Source organism: Meles meles, chromosome 10 (genome assembly GCF_922984935.1).
Source record: "Meles meles chromosome 10, mMelMel3.1 paternal haplotype, whole genome shotgun sequence".
Lineage (NCBI taxonomy): Eukaryota > Metazoa > Chordata > Mammalia > Carnivora > Mustelidae > Meles > Meles meles.
This window is the reverse complement of record NC_060075.1, coordinates 40,810,880-40,834,198: the sequence shown is the minus strand read 5'-3', so window position 1 is coordinate 40,834,198 and position 23,319 is coordinate 40,810,880. Positions and strand designations below refer to the sequence as shown.

General features: G+C 40.3%; 1 pseudogene; it reads right to left on the bottom strand.

Annotated features, from left to right (window-relative positions):
* Positions 1 to 17,399: 17,399 nt before the first annotated feature.
* LOC123951508 lies at positions 17,400 to 19,136 on the bottom strand (annotated as a pseudogene).
* Between the last annotated feature and the right edge of the window lie 4,183 nt (positions 19,137 to 23,319).

Here is a 23,319-nt window from a genome sequence, read left to right as displayed (position 1 = left end):
GTCTTTCTAAGAAGATATCTGTTAAGATTGATAGAGTTTCTAGATTAGCAGCTGCTGACAGTGACTGAGGAAAGGAGAGGTAATAGTCAAAACTGGTAGAGAACCAGTGGTTAGGGAAGCAGGGAGTCTTGGGCTTGTGGGCCGGAGAGTGACTTAATTCAGAAGCATTTCGTGGTGCAGGATGTCTTGAGTAAATGATTGGGATCTCCAACTCCGTGCCGAATTGTTTCTACATTTAGCAGGTATTTCCCCAACAAACATGTGAACAAACCTCAGTATTTCAGAACTGTAGAGTTTAAGTGGATTTCAAAACCACATTATACTGTCTTAGAAGGAAATTCAAGGGAAAGCTACCAAAGAAACATTAAGTAACACCACTTCATAGAACAGGACATGAAAAACACTTTTTGGACTATTGTATCTCACCTTGGACAGGTCCCTGCTTCAGTCCTGAGAACCAGTTTGGCCCACACTCCTTCCATATTGTAGAACCCTCCAAACATTAGTTGTTCAACCTAAAAAAGTGACTTCTCTATTATAGAATACTTATAATAGCTTGTGGTTTTAAAATCAGCTATAAAACTGATCTTCCTGACCCTCCAAATACACAGCAGGGGAAGGAAAGTACTAGCTCTGATATTTTCTGATGTGATGAGTGATCGGACTGGTGATGATGACTTATTCTAGATTTTCAGCTGATGGGTCTTTCCACAGGGAAGCCACAAGGGCTGCCAATTATATTTCAGCTTTTTCCTCTAAGTCATTTTGTAAGATTAGATCTCTCACAGCTGAAATGACAAAATTAATGACAGTGTATAATAATGTTTGGATATAATAAATGATGCCAAATGGAATTTCTGTCATCCAGTCCAGTAGATCTGAGACTAACCATTATTCTCCAATGAAAACTTTGAAAGTACAAATAAAGTCATAATGAAGTACCTTGCTAAGAAGTAATAAAATCTTGGCTAAAATTTACCTTCCAACTCAGAGTCAATAATATGTTAGCTGAGTCAGAGTGTGAAGCAAAATAAAACTTCTGAGTTCTCTCTTTTTGGCTTGGCTACTTGTTTGAAAAGAGCAGCAGGGAGATTAATTCCATTAAGTTATATTTGTAGAACCAATAATATATGGAAGGCACAATAAGGAGCACAAAGAGGAATGAGGCTCAGTACCTTTATTAGATAATTTCCCCTTTTGGAGGAGAGCTAAAACCTAAAAACTAATGATATTAATAAGGAGGAATGTGATCAATCAAATCTTTGAGAATAAGACCAGAGACCTGAAGGTCATTACAATGACGGAAAGAGAGCATTAGAAGAAAATATACCCCTGTCTAAAGACTTGATGATTGTTATTTATTATAAATCATTTACTAAATACATAATGTTAGTGTCTTGATTCAGAAACTCTGTAGCCTCCTTTATCTACCTTCCCTCTTCAGTCCTCCCCAAAGGGAAGGGATGCTAATTTAATTGGTTAAATTTCAGAGCATGGATTGGGCAATACTTGCAAGTAGGCAAGGGCACCACACATTGATATATCACGTATAGCAACCCGTCATGCATGTTTTCCTTCCTGCCCAATGTAGTTGGAGCAAAGAACTGTTTCAGGCTGTGCTGTCAAAGAAATCCTGACTATGTTTTATCATATGCTCCCTTTTTGTTTTTTTCCCCAAGAGCTTTGTCCAACGCTGTACAAGCAGCTCCATATGTCCATGGCTTCTCCATTCTTTGGTTTTCCAGCCAGGTCTTATCTTCCAACTTTGACCGTGTTCTTTCTAGATGAACTTGACATAGGCTTGGGAGCAAATTCTTCTCGTTCCATCTACTCCTGCATTTTGGAATGTGTGCTGAATATGGTTTTCAGTGTACTGCAGTGATAAGATCCCATATTTGGGTCTAGGAGTGATGGGGAAACAGATATTGCATCTTTTCTAATACCTAGTGTGGTTTTCTTTGGTGGAGTGGGGACATATGAATGGAGACCTATGTTTGGAAACAATGTGCTTCATAACAAGATAGAGTTTCTACATTGGGAGATGGGAGATGCACCTGAGATGGGGACCTCAAAATATAAATAGAGAGCTATGTGGGGCTAGATGGGAAGAATAAGAAGATACACTTTGCAAGGCTGTGCCATATCAAGGGCTATTATTCTTGGAAATTATGAAAATTTTAAAGTATAAAGCATTACACAATTTTAAGTTATTAAGTTACTATAAGAACTTCAAATGGCTTAACCAAGCAATGTGATATAGTAGGAAAATTAGACCTCCAGTTGCTGATACAATTTACTGATAGAGTAACTTTGACCTTGCTTTCCTTAACCTTCAGTGCATTTTGTAAAATGGGAGTAATAAACTTTACTTTATAGAGCTATTGTGAGATTTAAAGTCAATACAGCACATTAAGCACCTACTGTCGTCCCTGGCACACTGTGGGACCTCAACAAATTGTTGCTATTGGTAGACATCTTGTGGCACATGGTAAGGTTCCAATAAATACGAGTTCCTCTAAAGCTTTTGATCATTCCATAGCTAGTTATGTGCCTAGTTCTGGTAGCAAATATGCTCTATCAGCAGTAAAAACATTCTCTCAATTTTATTACGATATATATAAGAAATCTTAGGTTTTGATGGGGGGTACATGGCATTATTATGCCAAAGATAATCAAAGATAATTAAATCCTGCACTGAATTACAGTTGACCCTCCTCTGTGGTCCTAAGAAAGATATACGCACAAGGAATATAACCATTGAAGCAAAGAAACCCTTTATTACTTGTGCCTAAAGTTCCAACAGAGAGTTCTTATAACTTGACCTTTTCCTTGCCTCTCACTCCAAGCTTGAGGGTTCACTGTGCTACTGTGCAGAAAGATAAAATATAAAAAAAAAAAAAAAAACCAGAGTGAGGGGATAGCTGTATTTATGGGCCATTTCATTTTTTCATTCATTTACATACAGTTACCGTATTCACTAGTAAACATGGCTAACCTGTGTCCTGGAATCAGATTAACATTGTTTTCTTCTCTGAGGAAGGTACAGAGAAGGATGGTGCAAGGAGAGAGTCTTGAGAGGCTTCCCTCTCATACACATTATGTTCCACTCCCTTTGGTTCTTTCTTTAAACCACTGGGCTTAAAATCGAATGTTACAATTAATCAGGCCATTTCTCTTAGAGGAAATGTAGAGGAGTGTCAGGGAGGTTCTACCATCACTTAAGTGTGTCTGCTTTTCTAATAATGTCTAATGGTCTGAAGAGATGGATAAAGAGTATTAATTTCAAAGCCATACAATATAATAGGCATCTATTCACCTCAGTCTGCTTGTTGCCGAGGAAAAATAATGTCCCTGGTACTAAAGAGAAAGGAAACTTTCAGAATTCGTTTTCCTTCCACATATTATGATAAAATTAAGTCTTCAAGTCCCCAGATTGCTCTTTCTGCTTTTTCTTTTTCTGTTCCATTCAACTGAGAGTGGTTTCATGCTGGCACTGAGTTGGGGTTTGATCAACTTTTTCTCATAGAACTTTGCTTCGGTACCTCTAGAAAGGGAGTGATCCAGCACCACGTCTTGCATGGGTCCCACTTTACCAAAGAGGCAGGAGTCTACAAGATGTTTGAAAATCACATCGTTGAGCTCACATCCACAAAAATGAGAAGCAATTACAATATTCTCATAACTCAGCGCACGGTACTGTGTATTTGTCTTTGTGTGAACAGATTTTTTTTCCATTTCTCGTGGGTAAATACCTATGGGTGCCATTTCTGTGTCATATGGCAAGTATCTGTTTAGTCTTACAAGAATGACTGTTTTCCAAAGTAATTATACCATTTTTATGTTTCCAACAGCAGCGTTCGAGACTTCCGGTTGCTCTTCATTTTTTCCAGCAGTTGCTATTGTCGGTTCATTTAATTTCATCCATTCTGCTAGGTATAGAGTGGTGTCAAATTATGGTTTTAATACTCACTTCACTAATAATTAATGATGTATTTGTATGTGCTTATTTGTCACCAGTATTTTTTTTATGATGTTTGTTAAAGTATTTTGTCCATTTTTAATTGGGTTATTTCTTTTCTGTTAATGAGCTGTGAAAATTCTTTATGTGTTCTAGATAACAGTTATTCACCAGATATGAATTTTTCAAATAGTCTCTTTCAGTCTGTGGCCTTTCAAAGATTTTATTTATTTACTTATTTGAGAAAGAGAGAGAGAGAGAACATAGCCAAGGGCAGAGGGCGAGGGAGAGGAAGAGGGAAAGAATGCTAAGTAGACTGTGCTGAGCACAGAGCCCAGCCTGGGGCTCGATCTCAGGACTGTGAGTTCAGGACCTGAGCCAAAGAAACCAAGAATTGGATGCTTACCTGACTGAGCCATCCAGGCACCCTGTGGCTTGGCCTTTAGTCTTACTATATCTTTCAAAGAACAGAAGTTTTAAAATTTTGCTTGTCTCAATTATTATTATTTTTTGTTATGGATTGTGCTTTTGGAGTTATACCTAGGAAATCATTACCTAACATAAAGTCACACAGATCTTCACCACTGTTTTCTTTTAAAAGATTTATGGTTTTAGCTTTTACATTTAGGTATATGATCAGTTTTGAGTTAATTTTTACATATGGTACATAGTAAGAGTAAAGGATCTTTTTTTATTTCCTTTTTTACTTTGTTTCTCTCTTCTGTTTCTGTCTCTTTCTATTTAATTGCATGTAGAAATCCCAACACTATTGCCTGAAAGACTATCTTGTCTTCATTTATCTCTGTCTTTAACACTTTTGTCAAAGATCAGTTGAACTGAGATATGTGGACCTATTTCTGAATTCTCCATTATGTTCCATGGATCTGCATATGTGTCCTTAGTCTAACAGTTAATTACTTTAGCTTTATAGTAATCTTGAAATCAATGACAGTGAGTCCTCCAGCATTGTTCTTTTTTTTTTTAATGATTTTATTTATTTATTTGACAGAGAGAGATTACAAGTAGGCAGAGAAGCAGGCAGAGAGAGGGGGAAGCAGGCTCCCCACTGAGCAGAGAGCCCAATGAGGGGCTTGATCCCGGGACCCTAAGATCATGACCTGAGCCAAAGGCAGAGGCTTAACCCACTGAGCCACCCTGGTTCTCCCTCCAGCATTGTTCTTTTAAAAATTATTTTGGGGGTGCTTGGGTAGCTCAGTTTGGTAAACATCTGACTGTTGATTTTGGCACCAGTCATGATCTCAATCAAGGTCCTGGGCTCGAGTCCTACATAGGGCTCCCACTCAGCAGTGGGGAGTCTGCTTGTCTCCTTTTACCTCTGCCTCTCCCCCAATCTCTTTCTCTCTCTCTTGAATTAATAAATAAATCTTTAAGGAAAATTAAAATCAGAAATAAAAATTATTTTGGTTATTCTAAGTTCTTTGCATAGCCATATGAGATTTATAATTAGCTTGTTAATGTCTACAAACAAAAACAAAAACCCCAGCTGGGATTTTGTTTGGATTGCAGTGAATCTAGGTAGCAATTTGGGCAGATCTGACATCTTAACAATAATGAATCTTTTTTTTAAGATTTTATTTATTTATTTGACAGACAGAGATCACAATTAGGCAGAGAGGCAGTCAGACAGAGAGAGAGAGAGAGAGGAGGAGGAAGCAGGCTCCCTGCCAAGCAGGAGAGCCCAATGCGGGGCTTGATCCCAGGACCCTGGGATCACGACCCAAGCCAAAGGAAGAGGCTTTAACTCACTGAGCCACCCAGGTGCCCCAACAATAATAAATCTTTCAGGCCATGAACAGGATTTAGTTTTGGTTTCCTTTATTTTTTCTTATTAATATTTTCTAGCTTATAGCATGTACTTAATACCCATATTTTATTATACTTATTCCTAATTCTTCTATTTTGCTGAAATTCATGAATGGACACCAAATTATATCAAATGCCTTTTGAGGGGGCATCTACTGAGATCATCATATCATTTCCTTTTTTTTAGTCTGTTGACATAGCAAATTAATTTGACTGATTTAGCGATGTTGAATTTGCATTCCTAAGTTCAAGCCTACTTCGTCCTATTTTACAGGATTGTATTTGCTAATTTTTTTTTTACGGATTTTTATATCTATGTTTAAGAGTAGTTTTTATTTTTTTAAATTTATTAAAAAAAAGTTTTAGGGGGCACCTGGGTGGCTCAGTGGGTTAAAGCCTCTGCCTTCGGCTCAGGTCATGATCCCAGGGTCCTGGAATCGAGACCTGCATTGGGCTCTCTGCTCAGTGAGGAGCCTGCTTCCCTTCCTCTCTCTCTACCTGCTTCTCTGCCTACTTATGATCTTTGTCTTCCAAATAAATAAATAAATTTTTTTTTTTTTTTTAGAGAGAGAGAGAACCTCTTTCTCTCTCTGTGTGAGCAGAAAGGAAGAGCAGAGGGAGTGTAGGAAACTTAAGCAGGTCATGGAGCCCCACCCTTGTTGGCTCAGTCTCATAATCCTGAGATGGTGAGCTGAGCTGAAATCAAGAAGGAGATGCTTAGGGACCCCTGGGTGGCTAAGTTGGTTAAGCTGCCGCCTTTGGCTCAGGTCATGATCCTGGGGTCTTGGGATTGAGTCACGCATCGGGCTCCTTGCTCGGCGGGGAGCCTGCTTCTCTCTCCACCTCTGCCTGCTTGTTCTCTCTCTCTCTGACAAATAAATAATAAATAAAATCTTAAAAAAAAAAAAAAAAGAAGGCGATGCTTAACTAACTGAGCCACCCAGGTGCCCCTTTATTTTTTTCTTCTAAAATGTTGTTTTGGTCTCAGGGGAACATCAGCCTCAGAAAATGAGTTGAGAAATGTCTCCTGTTCTCTATTTTTGGGAAGATTTTGGGTAGAACTGTTATTTATTTCTTTGTTATTTAGTAGAGTTCACTAATAAAGCTCGTTAGGCCCCAGCTTTTCTTTGTAGGAAGATTTTTTTTTTAAAAGATTTTATTTATTTATTTGACAGAGAAAGAGAGATCACAAGTAGGCAGAAAGTAAGGCAGAGAGAGAGGAGGAAGCAGGCTCCCTTCTGAGCAGAGAGCCGGATCCCAGGACCCTGAGACCATGACCTGAGCCGAAGGCAGCGGCTCAATCCACTGAGCCACCCAGGTGCTCCTTGTGGGAAGATTTTTTAACTCCAGATGAATTTTGTTGCATAGACATTGGGCTATTCAATTCATCTGTTCCTTCTTGAGTGAATTTTGATAGTGTGTCAGGAAATTTCTTTAATTTCATCTAAGTCGTCTAAATTACCAGTATTATTCTGTTCATAATATCCTCCAAATGTCCCTTTAACTATGTGATAGGCAGTGATGCACCCCTTTCTTACCAAAATATCAACATTTCTTATCCAGATATTGTCTTCTGTTTCTTTTTTGACCTGTCTATCTAGAAGTTTATCAATGTGTTGCTCTTTTAAAATAAGTAGCCTTTGTGTTTGTTGATTTTATCTGTTTTTTTTTTTTTAATTTTTATTTATTTGACAGAGAGAGAGAGAGAGAGAGATCACAAGGAGGCAGAACAGCAGGCAGAGAGAGAGGAGGAAGCAGGCTCCCCGCTGAGCAGAGAGCCCGATGTGGGGCTCGATCCCAGGACCCTGAGACCATGACCTGAGCCGAAGGCAGAGGCTTAACCCACTGAGCCACCCAGGTGCCCTGATTTTATCTGTTTTTTTCCCCTGTTTTTAATTTCATTGTTTACCAGTCATCAGCTTTGGTGTTAATTTGCTCTTATGTTTCTCTAAAAAAAATTTCTATTTTTCTTTCTTTCTAATAAAGGCAATTGATGGTGTAAATGTCCCTGTAATCACTGTATTAGCTATTTGCCACAGGTTTTGATATGTTGTGTTTTCATTTTGCTATTGTTAGGAATTTTCTAATTTCCTTTGTGATATTTTTCTTTGATCCATAGATGCACTTAAAATTGTGTGGTTAGTTTCTAATCTTCAGTGGTTTTCCAGATAGCTTTCTGTTACTGGTTTTTAGCTTCAGTAATTCACAACTTAATGCTCTCAGTTTATATGAGAAAAGGGTATGGGGAAGTAGTCAGAATTTCATCCTGTTTGCAGGGGCTGCTGATCACCATATGCACATGTATGCCGCCAAGGGAGGCTCTCCTAATTTCCTCTTCTTCCTCAATCATTTTTGTCTAATTCTAAATTGTTAAATTACCACAGTTATATTAATGTATCATGCTAGCCTTTGACTTTGTATCTGTTTCTCATATTCTTCTTCTTTGTCTTTCCTGCAGTTACTTCTTCGTCCATGCTCTGCCAAAGGTGAAAGGGTCTGTATGCTCTATTTCCCTGCCAAGATGCTTATCACTCATTGGAATTTAGTTCGTTTGGATACCTGGTAGCTTCAGTTCTCCGACACTGTCACAAAGTACTACGATTGTGTAAATTGTCCTGCTTCTTTGCTGTTGTTAGAAATAATGGCTTAAGTGATATTTTCTTGTAGCTGTCTGCATCTTTAGTTAAAGTGGAACTTCAATGACTGAGATTTTTGATATTTAGCTATTAAGTAAGTGATCCATTTCCATAAGTGGGAAGTGGTGTTGAATCTCAAAACTCACTTTCCCTCAATGATACCACATTGAATTATAAGCTCTTTAAAGACCTAGGGCAATGTTAAGTTATATTTATGTAGGGTTTTTCCAGTTAGGAACACTTAAGTTTTTACATTTAGTAGCTAATTGAATCTTTGTAGTCGTGTGATTTGCCCGTTATTAAGGTCCTTATAGGTGAGAAGAATCACTATTTAATAACTTGAGCTGGTAAGTAATACAAAACTCAAACCTGCTTCCAAGCACACAGAACTTCCTCAATTTCAGGTCAGTGTAGATATTTAATATGGACATAGCTATATGGATTCTTTAAATGTTGAGTTTATTTCCTAAAAGATAAAAAGAAAAAAATTAGTGAGAAGCTTAGTTCTCAGAAAGGAAAACTAATTAGTGAGAAATAGCACTTAATCCAGTTTATTAATTCTACGGCTACTTTCAGCTATCAATATCATTTCTTGCCTTAGATGAAAGTAAAATGGATGATGCTCTTTGCAACTTAGCTGTTATTTTAGAAAAAAAAAAAAAAAATAGATGATTTTGCTGTTCTTGTAATGAGCTAAAACTGCTTCAGAAATAATGTCAACATATCTTTCCTAGCATTTGTCTATCAGTGGGAGACTGTTATTAGACCACAAATTAGTATTTTATTAATATTATCACTTACACATGCCATTTTTAATAATCCATGTACGATTATACTGAAAATTAAAAAGACGTACAAAATTCATCTTAAAAGCGAAGCAGGCATTAGTTGTAAACCTACAAATATTTTAGACATTAAGATTTATACAGTGTAAAGTTGAGGCAAGTGGATAGTCCACTCATGCCAAACGTACAAGATGACATAAATGGGAACAGGATGTTCTTCCTAGTACATGTTTTTTTTTTTCCCCTAGTATATGTTTTAAGTGAAGTACATTCTATTCCTAAAAATTCTTCAAAAGCCACATGAAAAGAAATGGTAAAGTTTTGAGTGTGTAAGTTGGGAAAATTCTACCCCAAGTGCCTTTATATTTTAGTAAGTTTCAAGTCAAGATCCTAGAAATAATGAGGAATGAGACATGTGTAGGAAGATTTAAAGAACGTCACAGATCCAGCTTGTCTCAAAGTATATTCTGTAGTGCCTAGATTACTGCCATTAAATTATGTTCATAGGCCTAGTACATTTCTTCTACATGGAGCCAGGAAATTTCACCTTTTTTTCTGGAGGAGGGAAAAAAATCCATGTTAACCAGTTCTCATTTGCAAAAAAGAATGGCACTGGGAGAGTGAAGTTATGGTCAGATGAGTCTGTAGAGGAGATCAGAAAGGGCGTAGAGCCTATGACATTTCCTCAGAGAGAGTGAGCTTGATAAACATGAATATGCTGGGCATATGAGAGAAGAGAATGGTAGTGGAAGAAAAGATTTCAGCTCTGATGGTTGTCCCTAGAGACTTTAAAGCACATACTTGCTAAGATGGGTGCTATCTCAAAATCAGAGAATGTACACTATTTACCAAATACCCACCATGTATGAGGCATTATTTTGGGAGCAATGGGATATGAAAATAAGAATGTTTTGTCCTTTAGGGAGTCTGTGGTCTATTTGGGAATGTATCATTACAGAAAAAAGCAGAGATGGGCAATAGTAAAGATGAATATCCGCAAACGGAACCAAGAACGTCCGTTGAGTTTTACAGCCACGAGCTACTTACGCTTCTTAGAATGAGGTAATTGGGACCAAATTCCAATGAGGAAGTAGGATTTTGAAGTGGTCCCTGAAGACTGAGAAAGGTTTGGATGAGTGGAATACAGAAGTGGCATCTTCCAAAGGGAGTTCATCAGAAGAAGCAAAATACAAGAGGAGATAAATTTGTCTGGAGTGTTTCTCAGTGGTCAAGGTGGAAGATTCATGAAGAGTTTTAGGACAGAATTAGATTGTGGAGTCTACCGTGCAAGCCCCTCTTACTCTATTCCTTAAGTGTAATGTTGCTGTGGTCTCCAGCCTCAAACCCACATTGACTTTGGATAATCTCCCTAGAGACCCACAGCCTCTCCCAAGACTTTAGGTAGAACGAATATGTGTTGGAATTTTTCCAGTTTGTATCTCTGGCCATTTTATTTTTATATTTCTGTATCTCACTCTAGTATATGCAGTTGCTCCTCAGATTTCTCTACTTGACTTTCTTCCAACTTTAGAGAGACTGTTGGTATTCCAGTCCGATGTAATCTTGCTCAGTCCCCTCTCCAATCTCTTTCTCCTTTTTCCTGCCATGTTGTCTTTTGAACTTATTACTCATGTAATGCTGGGCAAGTTGCTTAAGCCCTTTATACCTTGCTTGCTACATCTGAAAAAATGGGAATGAAATTATTGTTATTTTTAGGAGTTTTTAGGAGGATAAAAACAAGTCAAAATATGTAAAGCTGTAAGAACAGTACTGAGCACATAATAAATCCCCCCTGAAATACCATGTTTTAGCCATGTAAGCCAGCATGTTTCATTACCTTTCTCCCAATATTGACTTGGTCACAAAGTGCTATCAAATACATGGTTCTCCCTTTCCTTCTGTCAATCCCCGATGGCATGACCTTAGTCTAGATGTGCATTACTTCTCGACTGCATTGTTTTGATAATTGTAATAAACTGATAAATGCTCTCCCTATCTTCAATTTCACTTCTCTCCCTTCTAATTTCAAAAATGCCACCATCGTGACCTTTTGAAACTGCACTGAAAAAATGCTTCGAGGAAAATGAGTTGCATTCATAATGAGTCTCAAATTCCCTTGAATAGTATCGTATCAGGCCTTACGTTATCTGACCCCATCTGCCTCCTTGGCGGTCTGTTGTGCTGCTTTCCCAATGACTCCAGATGCTTCAGATAGATCGGATCTTCCTCTACCTCTCCATTTTTGCAAATGCAGCTCCTTCTACTCTCACAGTCAGTCCATTCCCAATCCCTTTCTTTGCCTATCCCACTTTTACTCTTCTTTTGACCAGGTGATACACTTTGGCTTCCTAAATGTGTCCCTTCCCACCCCTTTTTGGTCTGGATGATGTATCAAGAAAACAGCAGGAGACAGATAGCAGAAACTCGAAATAATTAATTTGAGGAGGGTTTAAAATAGGGATTATTTACAAAGGTGTAGATAGGATTAAGGAAAACCCATGAAGGATAGTGCAGGGTCTTAGAATTGCCACCAGCTGGAACCCCTGATGGGGCAAGAGGAGCTAGTGCCTTATGGTTGACCCTGGAGAGGATCACCTAACTAGAGATGTGTGTGGTCTGTTGTACAACCTGTAGCTCTCTCTCAAGGAGGAATTGGGGAATAGATACTCTGTCCTCAAGATTCTTGCACCTTCTGTCCAGTTTTCAATGCCTTCCACTGTCTGAGCTCAGTGTGAAGCCAGAAAGTAAGGATGTTGAAATAGCCATGAAATCTGCCTTCTGAGAGTACCACAGAGAAGGTAGAAGGGGAATCTGGAAGTACAATTGAACAACATTTAACAAAGGTGCTTTCTTTTACAGGACCTAGTCCCCAGAACATACCTTTACTACAGGGTATATTGGCATAGTTATAAGGTATAAGATACATATCCATATATTTGTAGTATTGAATACATGTCTGCTTTTGTCATCAATTGAGGAGTGTTTGATCATAGGGACTATCTTTATATTTTCTCAGCATCTAGCCAGGGACCCGGTACATTAGCCTGTACTTAAATGAACAAATGAACACATGAATGAATGGCATGTCAGGGTGAGGTCTGTGCCTATAAGACATGGGAATCAGTACTGTTGGAAGCTAATTATCTAATTCACCTTCTAGAACTCTAGATGCATGCTGCCATTCAGGCTTTTATATTAGGACATGATGTCTATTTCTCTATTGTGTGATATGTAAATGAGTGCAAATATGCACATGTGTTGTTTACTTCATAGTGTTTAAAAATGATGATGGGTCAGACAAATACCAGACAATTCACAAGCTTTAGATGTATGAGAAAACAATTTCTCTAAGAAAATGATCTCCGTTTAGTCATTTATTCACTTGACTTAACCCCATGCTGCTATTAGTTATGCAGGGAAAATAGTGTTTTAATGACTCTTTAGAAAATGTTCACCACAGGAAGAAATACTGTATGACTGGAATAGGCTAAGAGGATATTTATCTCTCTGTGCATTTTGTGGGATTTAATACTATCACACCTACGTGCTCCAAGAAAGACATTATAGTAGAACAGCTGCTAACAAAGGTGTTTATGATTCATATGGAAATTAGGACTTCAGAAAGAACAAAGTCTTTTTGAACACATTAACTCGTCTCAATGTAAAATATAAATTACGTGATCTACCCTTTCTATTAAGCAGTATGACTATGATTACAATTAAAGATAACTCAGACAAAAATATAAAGAGTTAATAATGTAATTCTGTTTGTGGGTTTTTTAAGGAAGTAATCTCATTAAAAAAAAGTGATTGTTAGCTGATTGTGAAATTGTGATCAACCAAATTCTGTTGTAACAAGAAAATCAAGTTCTTAAGAGCTTGAAGAAGGCATACCTCCCCGTCCTTTTTTTTTTTTTTTTTTTTGACAGATGGGGAAACCGAACTTCAAAGACCTTGTAACTCATGGAAATCACTTTTTAGTTGGTTGCAAGCCTAAATTCCTTATACTGTATCGTGCTGTCTCCCTAATGCTGTGCACTAAAGGAATAAGACATCATGTAAAGTTAGACAGCCTGTCCCCATGGGATTTGATGTGCAGCTGTGATTTCTGGAGAGAGCCCAGGACCTTGTTACAGAATACAGTTGATTCATTTAATAAGACTTTCATACAGAATATGGAGGCCTACATCCATTTATAAACCGTGGAACAGAAAATGTGTCTGTTAAGGAAGTTTTGTGGATGAATGGTTACAAGATGCCATAGTTCATTATTTCCCTTTATGATGGCTTATTGAAGGAAAGCAGAAGTGGTGCCTATGTTGTTTTTAGGAAAATAGTTTTATTTTCTCTCTGTTTTCGTAAACAAGGAGAAAATTTTTTTCCAGAGTACTTTTTTGTAATGGCAACTTTTTTAAAAAAGATTTTATTTATTTATTTTACTTACTTATTTATTTACTTATTTATTTTTTTGTCAGAGAGAGAGAGAGAGAGAGAGAGCACGTGAGCGAGCATAAGCAGGGGAGCAACTCCATCCCAGAACCCTGGGATCATGACCTGAGCTGAAGGCAGATGCTTAACCGACTGAGCCACTCAGGCATCCCTGTAATGGTAACTTCCTTTTTTTTTTTTTAATTTATTTATTTGAGAGACAGAGATCACAAGTAGGCAGAGAGGCAGGCAGAGAGAGAGAGAGAGGAGGAAGCAGTCTCCCTACTGAGCAGAGAGCCTGATGCGGGGCTTGATCCCAGGACCCTGAGATCATGACCTGAGCTGAAGGCAGAGGCTTAACCCACTGAGTCACCCAGGTGCCCTTGTAATGGTAACTTCTTATAGGAATTCCACATCTTCTTTTTTGCTGATGAACACCAAATCTTACCTCCTTTATGCTTCTGTATCTCAGATTTACTATTAATTTTTTTGCCCCGTTCCCAACCCCCCTGTGGTCATTTGTATGGGCTTGAAAGCTGGATAAAGGGAAAAACGAGCTAAGAAAAAACTATCCACTTGATTAAATGGAATCCATTTATTCTCATATTATGGATGAAAACTAATCATCTGAAATCTCATCACCATTTGTTTCCACCTACTCTATGTTCTGGTTGCTGAATGAGAATCTTTAAAGCTTGGAGCTATTTTTGGATGTTTATCCTTGGAAAACTGGTACTAATCTTCGTCATTTATGACAGTTCCTACATCGGGACTGCGGAGTGCCAATTTGAAGAAAATAAAACATAATGTTATCTGAGCCATTTTCCCTACCCGGCAAATATCAGGGCTCTTTCCTGAAGGAAGAAGGGGCTTCACTTTCTGTGCCTGAACTTCACTGTAAGTTTCAGAGTGAGACATCTGCCTCCATCTGGGTTTTCCTCAAAAGCTTCTCAGTCTTCACTTGTTTCTTCATCCCTATACTTGCTCCTCCGCCAGTCTCTCCCATTTCAGTTAACATTGAAGATATGGCCCCAATTTGGGTAACTAAGGAAGAAATATGGACACCTGGACTAAACACTTAGAAGTTCATCCTATGGTCTCATGAGTGTACAGTTAAGTATGCCACACAGGAAAGGAATATACAGAGTAGTCCGTCCACCTGCCTCGACGTTGTGGCTCTCCCTAAACTCTCACTGATAAGAGAACTAATCCCCTTCAGGCATTTGGAAAACATTTTCTGAAGTAGGTATTGTGACACGTTTGTGAATAGATGCATAGAAGGTTCGATATGAATTCAAGGTATCTCTCTCTAAAAAAAAGACAAAGTAGTTGAAGCCTATTCCAGGTCTGCGGTAGTATAACTGTCGCTTAGAGGGAGGCTGGTGCACTAGGTGAAGGGACACTTGGGCTGTCTTCAGCACTTCTTTCCAAGGTATTCTGTGAAAAGAGGGGGGCTCAGCTTCAGTGAGGTTTGGAATAGTGTTTGGAAAGCTTTCAGAGCTAGGCTTAGATGCCTTCAATGGCTGGAAGTAAACTGCATGTTATAAATCGTGCTCATTTTGAGTAGCAGGTGGACTAAATCCTGGAGTAAGTGAGAAGGGAGTTAAACAGAGAGTGCTCTATGCCTAAAGCATTTGACAAGATATATATATAAGATATGTATGCACGATAGATCTATAAGATAGAGAGAACATGCAGGAGAGCTAGCTGTAAATAAAAGACCTGGCAGAAAAGAGAGGGAGGAAGGCACTGATGAGGTGTCATGCTCTGAAACTGTAGGTATCTGCCACTAAACACCTTGATTTGAGGACTGAGATTGCTGAACATTGCAAAAATAGTGGGTTGTGTGTCTGAAGAGATTATAAAAAATGACTGCCTGGAAAAGGCCAATTATTGTCTTTTAAAAGAATTTATCCTGGGCTCCTAGCACCTGTGAGCTGAGTTTCTTCCTCTAAAAACACCAGGCCACTGGCAAGAGACTACAGGAAAACCTATACATAAAATGAGAACTTTGTTAATCCTTCAGGACTGCATTCTGACTCTTCTTAGGAGTTAGTCTTATTTCCCAGCTCTCTCATACCTTCACAATTTTCCTCTTCACTGGCCCTTTATCAGCTTGTCAATATATAAAAATGTCCACATGGAGTTATTACTGCTTCCCTTGATCTCAAGTACTCCTATCACTCAATATCATCATCGTCCTTCGCGGCTGAATTTGAAAGAAAAGTCTCTACTCATTGCTTCAGTGTTTCCTCCAGAATTCTCACACCCATCACTCTACAGAAGCTAGTTTCTAGAGGTCATTCTCTGCCAGCCTCCCACCTGCCTCACCAAATGGCTTCCTTTCAGCGGTTCTCCTCAACCTCTATGGCATTTGCCATGACGAAGCATCCTTTGTCTTGGGAATCACTACTCTCCTGCAATTTCCTCTTAATTTTTTGACCACTCTTCACCAGTCTCTTTCTAGGTTTCTTTTCCTTCCAGGAGCTTGCAAGTATTGCTGTTATCAAAGGATGACTTCTTGGTTCTTTGTTGTTCTCATGCTCCTATCCATTGCCATCACATCAACTGTGCTTCATTTCCACAAACCTCTGTCTCCAGTCCTGACCTCATGGTGGATCTTCCTGTTACCAGCTTCACCTGGTGGGACTGAAGGCCTCTCGAAGATCACAGAGCTAACTCTGTTTCCTGGTAAACTTGTTCCTTCTCCTCTGCATGTCTTCCCTCTTAGAATTACTTTGCAGTCATCTCCTTAGGAAACTTGGACATCTATGACTCCTCTTTCTCACATCCCCAGGAACCAATCAGTAGGTCTTGCTGATGGCATGTCAAAAGTACCTTTGGAGTTCCTTTTCTTTTCCTTCGCTTTTTACTGCCTTTCCCCTCATCTGGCTTTTCTCATTTCAGAGTGAGTTTCAATCATCTATTCAGGTAGCCTCCTAATAGTGGTTTTCGCCTTCATGAGTCTTAGTGCCTCTCCACGCTTCTGCCAAATTACCTCTGATACCTTTCCCTTATCATGTTCTTTCCTTCTTGTTCTTCTTCTTAGAGAGTTGGGGCAAGGGGCAGCGGGAGAGAGAGAGTGAGTCTCAAGCAGACTCTCCCCTGCTCCACCCCCAGCACGGAGCCCGACCCAGGACTCGATCTCATAACCCTGAGATCATGACCTGAGCTGAAATCAAGAATGGCCCCTTCACCAACTAAGCCACCCAGGCACCCCATGTCTCTTTCCTTCTTCTTTTTTCTTTGAGTTATTTGATATATTATTTCTAAAATATATTAACGCTGCAGGCCCCCTGTGTAACCCACAGGCCACATATCTTAACATCTTTCCCCTCTTAATATGTACACATATGTACAGAGACAATTTCCACAAAAAGAAAAGGGTGTGAATTTTGCTTTGCTTTGAACACGTTCACCTATGTTAGTTCAACTAAAAAGGATAGCACAGTAGGAGTTAAGGAGAGATCCGAGTGGATGGTGCAGTGGCTGGCTGGGAAGCCTGCAGAGGCCCGGGGATGGGTGGCAGGCAGGAGGCTGGGAAAGGCCTTGGGCTGACCTCTCACTTCCCTCCTGGGCCCTGGGATTCTCAGGGCACCTCTGCAGACTTCTCATTCCTCAGGATGGTCTTTGGTTTGCTCCTGAGCTGGCTGGCTGTGTTTGGTCTCATTCTGTCAGGTATGGGAAGGGCTACATTCATCCGTTGTTTTGCTGGTGCCTGTGGGGGCCACAGCTGCACTGTGAGGCGACTCCCTGAGGATATTTCTGCTACTGATGCTTCACTGGTTGTACAATTTCCCTGATCTTGCACTGTGCAGTCTGGCTAGCAAAGAAATGCCCAATAATTCTGACGATCACTTCCTCATTTTCATCTGGCGAGTGGTCATGAGGCACGATGACTTCTGCACTGGTTAAGTTCTGCAGTTCATTCACGGCTTTGCCGCCCTTGCCAGTCCCCCGGCCAGCTGTGGAAGAGGGCACTATGATGTGGGCTTCCAGCTTGATCTCTTCTTTGGGGTTAAAGCAGTTTTCTTCTTTCAGTTTCCCAAAGATCCTCCCCTGGGCCTTGAACTGGGCTTTCAGGTGGGCCAGTGATGATGACCATCCTTTCACTGATGTCTGGGCCTTCTGCCGGGGCCATCTTGATGGAGGCCCCAGCGAACCTAGCCAGCTGGTTAATGTACGCCCACTTCTTCCCGATGATGGCACCTACAGCGTGGGTTGGGATGAAGAGATTCATGGTCTCCTGCTCTGGATAGGAGTGGTGACGTGGGAAAGGTCCGAACTGGTGAGGGGGGTACAAGCTGGAGAAGTATCCAGAGTGGGTAGCGAAAGAGTGGTAAGGGGGAGTGGAGGGAGCTCCTTGGGGCCCTGCTGGTGGAGGCAGCATGGATGAAAAGATGGCAAGTGCACTGAGCTTCAACCCCGGGATCAGACTGGCTTATTGATCAAATAGCCAGCATATCATTTTCAAAGGCCTCATGGAGCTTCTTCATGATCTCTACATCTGCACTGGCACAGGCCTGGACTGTGCCCTTCACAGTGATGGTTCTTTCGGGGTTTTACATGCTCAAATCCTGCAGGGGTGAGATTGTTATCTTGGTTCCTGTCTCATGTTCAATTTTCTTCAAATTTCTGCCTTCTTTTCCAGTCAGTCTTCAAACTAAGCCATTGCGGGCCAAAATTTTCAGAGGAATCTTTTCAGCTAGTTTGGTCTCATCAGCCTCTTTCTGCATGATTTCAAGAATCATGCAGCTTGCTTCTGAGGTCCCCTCTGGGGTGGCATGGATAGTGACAGGCTTCTCTGCAGCCCCAGAGTTCTCCTTTCTATGGATGTCTACCCGGGACTGGGTCTGCTTAGTGATGTTCTTTATGGTCAAGCCCTCCTTTCCGATGATGGCACTGACAAACTGGGTGGGGACCAGGATCTGCAGCAGGAAATCAATCTGTTTGGCCTGAGAGGAGGCCCCAGGGGCGTGGCCTTCCTCCTGGGAAGAGTGGTCCCCACGCTGGGCTTGCTGAGGGGGTGAAAGGGAGCTCACCTCTTCATCCAGGATGTAGGAAGTCTTGAAGGAGTACTTCTCAAACTGATGCCCACTTAGCTTCTCGATGGCTATTTTTGCTTCTTCTCTTGTTGCATATGTGACGTTGACAACGGCAGTTTCAGTATCTGTGTTGACTTGTTCTACATTCTCCACTGTCCCATACTGAGCCAAAAGTCTGTCCAGCACCTCCCACTGCAGGTGAGGAGGGATGTTTCGGATCTGAATTTTTCTGCTCCTGAGCTTTTTAGAGACTGAGTCATCAACTTCCATGATTTTCCCATGCAATTCCACTTTACCCGATAGCGCGGATGGCCCAGTTCTGTTTGGGGTAGTCCACAAAGCTGTAGTCAGACTTGAGCAGGACCTGTCCCTCCAGGGCCATCTTCCTGTCCCCAAAGAGCTGCTGGAGGTCCTTGGCGGTGACGGTGGGGATCAGATTCCTGATGTAAAGCTTCTTCATCATTGTTTCTTCCCCGAGAGCCCACGGCTCCCCTGGCCCCATACCTGGTGCTCCTCACTTCCTCCACTGCAATCGTCTCTCCTCCTTCTCCAACGCTCCCCCTCCCTGCCCTCCACCTGCCACCACCCACCCCCACCTCCTTGTCTCTTTCCTTCTTCTTCTTCTTTTTTTTTTTTTTAAATTTATTTATTTGATAGACAGAGATTACGAGATTATAAGTAGCTGGAGAGGTAGGCAGAGAGAGAGAGAGAGAGGAGGATGCAGGCTTCCCCGCTGAGCAGAGAGCCCGATGCGGGGCTCGATCCCAGGACCCTGGGACCATGACCTGAGTTGAAGGCAGAGGCTTTAACCCACTGAGCCACCCAGGTGCCCTTCATCTCTTTCCTTCTTAAAACAAGAAATGATTGCTCATTATCGAGAGCATTGTTTTAATGAGCACAGTCTTTGTGGCTTTTCCTCATCTGTTCCTGGGTGACCTTTTCAGCCTTGTCTTTCCCAACACCTCTTGCATCTTCTCCTGAACTTCTAACTGTCCTGTCACACTGGACTACTTGCTGTCACCCCAGATGTGCCATGCCCATCTGAGCCTTGATGATTTTGCAGATACTTGCCCCTGTTTGGAATTTACTTCTGTAGCTCTTTGCCTTCTAATGAATTTTTCTTCAAGTTCCAGCTCTTGGGCTGCTGCCTCTTTGAAAACTTCCTTAACTCCCCATCCAGAGGTGGAATGAAACCCTCTTCATGTGGGTACTCCGCACACTTTGAGGACTCGTGGGGCAGGGTGCAGAGGTTGTGAGTTTGGATGGCAGACCAACATCAGTGCTGATCACAGCTTCTCTGCACTCTAGCTAATTTGCTAAATTATTAATCTCTCTTTGTATGTTGTTTCAATCATGTCCAAAATGGATCACCAACATGTTCCTCCCAAAGATGCTAATATTTATTGAGAGTTTATAGTGTGCCACTCACTCTTTTAAGATTTTGACATGAATTAACTCATCTAATTAAGGAGTAGATTAAAAGAGCCTGTCACATCATAACTATGTGCCAGCAGCAAAACACTTACTGCACTCTACCCGTGCTCCTGGGTTATGAAGCACTCTTACACCACTAGACCCTGTGCTTTCTGGAGGTAAGAACTGACTCCCTCATCCATCACCTTCATATGGTACAGCATCAGCTTATAACAAGTGCTAAATAACTGCTGCATTTTTGAAATTACAGCAAAGCAGAGTTGACCATTGGATTGGTACTGGATTACATGCAACTTGATATTTTGGTGAAAGGGTTTCCCTATTCATACATAGCAATATTGTAGCTAAGGTTATATGTAAAGGCATTAGCATTTTATAATGTGAATTTTTCTGTGGTTTCTGGCAAGCTCAGTCAATGGGGAGCAGTGGGGTATGTGACTCTTGATCTCAGGTTGTAAGTCTGAGCCCCATATTGGGTGTAGATATTACTTAAAAATGAAATCTTTTTTAAAAAAAGGGCTAACTTGTATTAGAATAAATATAATAAATTGCATTGTAATAAGGTTGTTTAAAATAGATGCTTTTATGTTCTTGACACATGCTCCTTTTTTTTTAAGTAAGGTTATTTTGCTGGAGGATAGAGTGAATAAAATAAGGAGTAGATAGGTTTCTAATGAGAACAAAAGTCAGGGAAAAATTATTTGAAGTTAGGTGAGACTTTTCGTGTATGTAATTTTGGTTTTGTGATTTCAGAAGGGCCACATGATCAGTATTGACATTTGTCATCATAATTTGAATTCAGTATTGAAATAGAACTCAGAATGGCTGACTGGACCTGTTCCCTGGGGTTTTCAGTTAACTCAGAAGATGCAAAACATGGTCAGACTCGAGAACCTTGAGGGTCCCCTTAGAGAGATGACTCTATCCTCCAAGTCTGTTTCATAGTGACCCATATGTGCTAAGAAGGGCTTGGATGCCCTCTTTTGTCCATAGAGGGAAGGGATGTTAGAGTAGATGCATGTATCTCATTGTCCTGATTCTGCTTCTTAGAGATTGCTTTGTATTCACCCCAACCCACCATAGAACAAAACAGAACCACTCCTTTATGGAGCATTCCAAAGAGGAGCTAAGTGCATGTATGAGTCGGTGTATATATAGGAGGGTGCTAAGGAAACATCATCCTGAAAATTAAGTCCTCATTAAGAAGTAAGCATGCCCCTGGGGCGCTTGGGTGGCTCAGTGGGTTAAAGCCTCTGCCTTCAGCTCAGGTCATGGTCTCAGGGTCCTGGGATCGAGCCCCACATGGGGCTCTCTGCTCAGCGGGAATCTGCTTCCCTTCCTCTCTCTCTCTCTGCCTGCCTCTCTGCCTACTTGTAATCTCTGTCAAATAAAAAAAAAAAAAATCTTTAAAAGAAGTAAGCATGCCCCTGAAACAAAGAATACTCATTCTTTTTCAGTACACATGGAACTTTCTCCAAAATAGACCACATACTGGGTCACAAATCAGGGCTCAACCGATAACAAAAGATTGCGATTATTCCCTGCGTATTCTCAGACCACAATGCTTTGAAACTGGAATTCAATCACAAGAAGTTTGGAAGGAATTCAAACACTTGGAAGCTAAAGACCACCCTGCTTAAGAATGTTTGGATCAACCAGGAAATCAAAGAAGAACTTAAAAAGTTCTTGGAAACCAATGAGAATGAAGACACTTCAGTCCAAAACCTATAGGATACAGCAAAGGCAGTCCTAAGGGGGAAATACATAGCCATCCAAGACTCCCGCAAAAAATATTGAAAAATCCAGAATACACCAGCTCTCTTTACACCTCAAGGAACTGGAGAATCAACAACAAATTTAGCCACCCTCCCCACAACACGCACAAGAAGGGAAATAAGATTAGAGCAGAGATCAATGGGATAGAAATTAGAGATACAGTAGAACACAGCAACGAAGCTGGTTATTTGAAAGAATCAGTAAGATCGATAAACCATTGGCCAAGCTAATCCAAAAGAAAAGAGAGAGGACCCAAATTAATAAAATTATGAATGAAAAGGGAGAGATCATGACTAACGCCAAGGAAATAGAAACGATCATCAGAAATTATTATCAACAGTTATATGCCAATAAGTCAAGCAACCTAGATGAAATGGATGCATTCCTGGAAACTATAAACTTACAAAACTGACTCAGGAAGAAACTGACAACCTGAATAGACTAATATCTAGTAATGAGATTGAAGCTGTGATCAAAAACCTCCCAAAAAAACAAGAGCCCAGGACCTAATGGATTCCCTGGAGAATTCTACCAAACATTCAAGAAGAAATAATACCTATTTTCCTGAAGCTGTTTTAAAAAACAGAAAAAATAGAAAATAAAAAGGAAAACTTCCAGACTCTTTTTATGAAGCCAGCATTACCCTGATCCCCAAACCAGGCAAAGACCCCACCAAAAAGGAGAATTTCAGACCAATATCCCTGATGAATATGGATGCCAAGATTCTCAACAAAATCCTAGCTAATGGGATCCAACAGTACATTAAAAGATTATCCACCAGGTCCAGGTGGGATTTATCCCTGGGATACAAGGGTGGTTCAACATTTGCAAACCAATCAATGTGATAGAACAAATCAATAAGAGAAGAGAGAAGAACCATATGGTCCTCTCAATTGATGCAGAAAAAGCATTTGACAAGATACAGCCTCCTTTCCTGATTAAAATGATTCAAAGTATAGGGATAGAGGGAACATTCCTCAACTTCATAAAAATCTATCTATGAAAAACCCATAGCGAATATCATCCTCAATGGGGAAAAGCTGACAGCCTTCCTTTTGAGATCAGGAACAGGACAAGGATGTCCACTCTCACGACTCTTGTTCAACATAGTGCTAGAAGTCCTAGCTATAGCAATCAGACAACAAAAAGAAATAAAATGTATTCAAATTGCAATGAAGAGTCAAACTCTCTCTCTTCGCAGATGACATGACTTTATATGGAAAACCCAAAAGACTTCACCCCTAAAGTACTAGAACTCTAAAGCAATTCAGTAATGTGGCAGGATACAAAAATCAATGTACAGAAATCAGTTGCTTCCTTATATATAGCAATGAAAATACACAAAGGGAAATGAGAGAATCAATTCCATTTACTATAGCACCAAGAACCATATGATACCCGGGAATAAACCTAACCAAAGAGATAAAGGATCT